The sequence below is a fragment of the Miscanthus floridulus genome, chromosome 1 (genome assembly GCF_019320115.1).
Source record: "Miscanthus floridulus cultivar M001 chromosome 1, ASM1932011v1, whole genome shotgun sequence".
Taxonomy (NCBI): domain Eukaryota; kingdom Viridiplantae; phylum Streptophyta; class Magnoliopsida; order Poales; family Poaceae; genus Miscanthus; species Miscanthus floridulus.
In genome coordinates, this window is record NC_089580.1 from 49,495,060 (window position 1) to 49,500,787 (window position 5,728).

The 5,728-nt window shown below is 49.5% G+C and overlaps 1 pseudogene; it reads right to left on the reverse strand.

Moving 5' to 3' along the window:
- Positions 1-2,018: 2,018 nt before the first annotated feature.
- On the reverse strand, positions 2,019-5,312 carry LOC136483245 (uncharacterized; annotated as a pseudogene).
- Positions 5,313-5,728: the final 416 nt, after the last annotated feature.

Genomic DNA, 5,728 nt, shown 5'->3' on the forward strand with positions numbered 1-5,728 from the left:
GTTTCGTGGGGATGGGGTGTTCTTGAATCTGATGGTATATTCCCCTAGAGGATGATCCCATCCAACTATCCAAAACCAAACACATCAAAAAAAAAGGAGGATGGACCTAGTGTGTCCTCCTTCGTCCCCGAAACCAAATACATGTTTATGGACATACGTATGTAACTTTTGGGGTATGGCAAGTCTCATAAAGTGCTATAACTACTTTTAAAATCTCGGTTTTATCATTTACCATTTTTCAGCATAGTTATTATTCTATCTAGACTGAAAGAAATTGTGAAATGCATATTGATGAGATTCATATCACATAAATTTAAACAAGCATTCAAATATTCAAATATTTCAAAAGGAGCTCCAATAGTCCAACATGAATTCTAATTTGGTACCCTAAATTTGAGGGGGTTAATCACTACGGGAATCAGGAGGTTTGCCAAGTGCCAGGGGCACTCGGCAAAGCCTAAAAAACCCTCGGCAAAGGGTTTGCCGAGTGTCGACACTCGGCAAACGACACTCGGCGAATTTTAGTCGGCAAACAGACTTTGTCGAGTGTTTTTTATCGGACACTCGGCAAAGACTTCGCCGAGTGCCGGAAAAGCACTCGGCAAAGAATTACACTCGGCAAAATAAAAATGCGAAAAAACCCAAAAATAATAGCAAAAAAACCCAAAAAATATTTTTTTCGGGGAGGCCGCCATCGGCCAATGCGCGCCCGCCTCTATCTAAGTCACTGCATTTTTTGCGCAAAATTCGCGGCTAATGCGGCTGGCGGGATTCGAACTCACGACCTCTCTCTTGCGCGTCTGCTGCTCTACCACTGCACTACACTATCACTTGTGTCTAGATTCCGTTATCTATCCTCATATATTATACTAAACCGAGAGTAAATTGCTTGTTTGAGGCCCTAGACGAATTCAAATCAAAAAGTGGTCAACTACAAAGTTTCATAACTTTTCGAGATGTACAATTTTCATTTAGGAAGTTTTTCCATCCGAGGTCGTTTGAAAAATTCGAATTTCAAATTTGAGAGATTCAAACGTAGTTTTGCATGATAAGATGATTTCAAATCAAAAAGTTATCAACTACATAGTTTCATAACTTTTGGAGATCTACAATTTTCATTTAGGAAGTTTTTCCATCCGAGGTCTTTTGAAAAATTCAAATTTTAAAATTTTCAAATTCAAACGTCGTTTTTGCATGACAAGATGGTTTTCAAATCAAAATGTTGCCAACTACAAAATTTCATAACTTCTCAAGATCTACAAAGTTTATTTTGGTCATTTATTCATCCGACATAGTGGTAGTAACATTGTTCACAAATCTTATATCTTTCTCTTCTACTTTCATGAAATTAATATGAGAGATGTAGATTTTATGAACAATGTTATTGTCGCTTTGTCAAATGAAGAAATGACCAAAATAAACTTTGTAGATCTTGAGAAGTTATACAACTTTGTAGTTAAAAAGTTTTTCATTTGAATTCATTTAGGGCCTCAAAAATTGCTTTGAAAAACTGATTTGCCGAGGGCAAAAAAAAAATACACACGGCAAAATGCCTCTTTGCCGAGTGCCAAAACAAAGGCACTCGGCAAAATACATCTTTGCCGAGTGCCATAAAAAAGGCACTCGGCAAAGACGCATTTTGCCGTGTGCTAAAAAATAGCACTCGGCAAAATACATCTTTGCCGAGCGCCAGAAAAAAGGCACTCGGCAAAGACACATTTTGCCGTGTGCCAAAAAATAGCACTCGGCAAAATACATCTTTGCCGAGCGCCAGAAAAAAGGCACTCGGTAAAGACGCATTTTGTCGAGTTTTTTTTTTGCCGAGTGTATTTTATTTGGCACTCGGCAAAGACCGTCTTTGCCGAGTGCCCGATAAAATACACTCGGCAATGCCTCCGGCACTCGGCAAAGTATCGGTTTCCGGTAGTGAATGCAACAAATATGAAGGTAACATACAGCTGATTTTGCGATGGTTATTGTAGAGACTCCATTTAGATATTGCAATCTTGATCCCCAAATACAGGATTCCAGATAAGTTTGAAATAAATCTCCAAAAACACTGGACATTATTCCTGAAGAAGTCTTGCGGCACGCTTGGCCGCTCGATCCTTTTGGTACAGGTCGACCAGGTGTTTTGCTGTGCGACAATTGCGAGACCAATGACATGTACATCCACACCTGTAGCAAATCTGTTTCTGCTCCTTCTCCCTCTCCTCTTTTGCCTTCTGATAGAGGGCCACGAGGTGTTTTGCTGTGCGACAATTTTCGGCCAGATGGCCCTTGCATCCGCACTTGTCGCAAAATAGGGGTCGCTTTGCTTTGTAGCTGTCCTTGTTTCGGTGGTTGTCGTCTCCCCGTAGACCTCTTGCAGCTGCGATTCCGCCGCCTCTCCCCTCGCCGGGCCTGCTCCACGACCTCTGAGTATCAGCGTCCTGTGCTTCAGGCACAGGTCGAGAGCCCGTCGGACGGCCGCCATGATGTTTGGAAGACCATTCCTGCTGTTTTTTCGGTGAAGAAATCGGCTCACGCTTGGGCATGTGCTGCTGCTGGAGCACCTGCTTGCCGGCATTCGGGGGAGCACTGGCCTCTGAAGGGCCAGTGTGTTCCCGTCTGCTAGCCGGCACAGGGTTAGTGGCGCTTAGGTCACGCGCGCTGTCCGTCTGCGTGCCGGCGCCGGCGCTCACGCGGGACGACTGAGCAAGACCGTTGCCTCCACGTGGAGGAACTGGACTCACGTCACTGGCGTCCTGCTGGGAGCCAGCTGCCGGTGGTGCACGTCGAGTGGCGTGCGATGCCGGGGCGTCGCGCGTGGCAGCGGGCACGCCAGCGCTCCTCGGGGACGGGACGCTAGCCTGCACAAGGTTTGGGGTGTCGCGCGTCATGGTGGGTGAGCTTTTGCACACGGTGGCGCCCGCAGCAGCGGCTACCTGCGGCATCGCGGTGGCCGCGCCAGCGACGGCCTGTGCATGGCCATTGCTGCAGCCTAGAGGAAGTGGACTTACCTTATCGGCCTCCTCGGACTTGATGGTGACTTGTGTTTGATATGCCTTCTTGGCTAATATTGACGCGTCCTCTTTGAGCACCTGCGGCATCTCCTTCGGTTGCACTATCTCCATGGGCACCTCGACGACCTCATAGTTGGGAGGCACCGCCTGGCTAGTGGGGTTGGAGGCGTGGGGCATCGTGCCAGGGGGCTCGTGCCGAATTCTGCCGGAGTTGCTGGGCTCTGCATCCACCTGCGCTGTGGCCATGACGGCCGTGATCGGGAGGCCACTGCCGCTGCCGGGGCTAGCGCGACGCGGGCTCGCCTTGGCCTCACCACCATCGTGAGAGGGGATGTTCTTGGTGGTGACCACCGAGTCGTGTGACTCGTGTCGTCGTTCAACCTCACGCACGGCGTGTTGCGTCTGCACCTTCTTTCTGGCAGCCTCCACCTCCAGACTGGACACCTTCCGCTTCTTGCTCCTCTCCAGATCCCTGCCGGTGACAGCCGCCGCGGACGCTGCGGCGCCAGAGGCCGGGACGGGGCGGGGCGGACGACTTCGTTGCAGGCTAGTGGAGTTCGGGACGCCAGCAGCCCGCACACGGTTCGTGGCGTCGCGCGCCGTGGCAGGTCCAGGGAGCTCCGGCTGCAGGACGGCGACCTTGCTCATGGGATCCACCTGCACTGTGGCGTCCGTGCTCGCGTTCGCCTCCGCCGCGAGGCCATTGTCGTCGTCGCCATGAGGAACTGGCATCAACTCCTTGCCGTTGCTGTCGTGCGACGGAGACGCCTTCTTCTTCACCGCTGCATCCTCCTGGATCTTTAGCGACCGCATCTCTGCTTGGCCCTCCTCCTGCATATGCGTCGTACGCTTCGCCACGTGGACTTCCTCCGCCTCCTGGATAGACGCCTTCCTTTTCCTTCCCTCCTCGACGTGGACACCGGTGGCAGCTGGCGCGGAGACTGCGGCGGCGGAAGCTGGTGGCGCAGGAGGGTTGAGGTTGGACGGGTTTGGACTTTTCGAGGGCCCGAAGCTCGTGGACGTCGCCGTCTGTGGCCGGAACCGCTAAGACGGCGGGAAGAACAGGGGCAGGGGCAGGCCGTGGTTTTTCAAGGACCCGCACCTGGCCGACGTCCGCCGCCGCCGGTGACGGGCAGCAGGGACATTGCGGCCGGAGCAGGGGCAAGTGCTGGGGCAGGCTTAGACTTTTCGAGTTCCCGGAGCTGGCGGTGTCGGAGGGTAACGGAGTACTGGAGGGAGGAGATGTACGTGTCGAGATCCTCCCAGCGGAAGGGGAGCGGCGTCGGGGAGCAGGCGGCCAGGCGGTCGAAGGTCTCCCGCAGGCGCCGCTTCTTGGCCGGGAGCGCGGCGGCGACCGCCTCCAGCTCCCACATCTCCATGACCGCCGGCGGGCGGTAGAGATCTGGAAGCGACAGGAGAGCGTGAGGGTATAGGGGCAGTGGAGCGGCGGCGGCGGCGGCGGCGTCGTTTCGCGAGTCCATTGCGGACTCCATGATTCCATCCGTTTCAAAACGTGTGGGAAGAAACCGAAAGATGCCAGCGTTTTATAGATCGCGGACGAGAAGAGTCCGAGCGGGCCGAGAACAGAGTTGGGCCGTGATTTGGATAAGTCCTTGATTTCTCGTTGGGATCCTTTCGGATTCTCGCCGGAGTCTGGAGGATTGTTTTGACTTTTCAAGGTGATTCTGATGGACGCGACGTCAAGTGGAATTGCCAAGTTAATGGTTGGTGTTCTTTGAAACCCCCTTGCAGGTCAGTTGCTTGCCAGCTGGGGTTCACCGGTCGGCGTCTGATCCTGGTGAAATCGAGGTTTAGCCTGAGCGTTCAGTAGATAAATTGCATGTTTTCGGTGTGCTACTGATGGCCTTCTTAAAAGTTGACTCTTCGTCAATTCGGGATCCAGCCATGAGCTTCATCCTGGATCTTCTTCATTGCGGGAGGTGAGGAAGATCTGACTTACGGCAACAACGGTAGACGACGGCAACAATCTGTGGGTGCTCCTTCAGTGGATTCATTTATAATTTTTCTTTCTTTCAGGGGTGCCCTGTCAGGGGGCTGGATGGAAAACTTTTGTTTTAATCAAATCCAACCCTTTTTTCTAAAAAAAAATCCTTTCGGATTCTAGTAGCGGCGAGAGCATGTCCCATGGTTTATTTGTTAGTTAAAATAATAACATTGAAGCTTTAAAAGATAGAAATAAGATTGAAAGTAAAAATAAATAAGACCCTCTAATGCAAGATTTTTTTTCCTCACTCTTGTGTTCTTTCTATAAAAATGAACACATACATAAATTCATAGAAATCAGTTTAATTTCACAAAAACAAACACAACAATAGAGAAAAATTTTGCATTTCAAATAGAGACTACTACCTCCGTCCTATAAAGAATGACATTCCTCGAATAAGTCAAATTTTCTTAAGTCTGACTATATTTATAGAAAAATATTATCAATATTTGCATTTCTAAATATATGAATTATAAAAATATATTTCATAACCCATCTAACGATACTTATTACACGTCATAATAAAAACTAATTTTTTTCTAAATATTTGATCAAACTTGAGACCCGTAGACTCTTCGGAAAGCGAAAATAACATTTTTTTTTGGGACCCAGAGAGTCTTATCAAATTCCTGCTTTCCAATTTCCAAGGTCCCTAAAACGTCAAAAGAAGACGTATAGCTTTCGAAGGGAATATTGCGATATTCCTGAGCTCCAAATC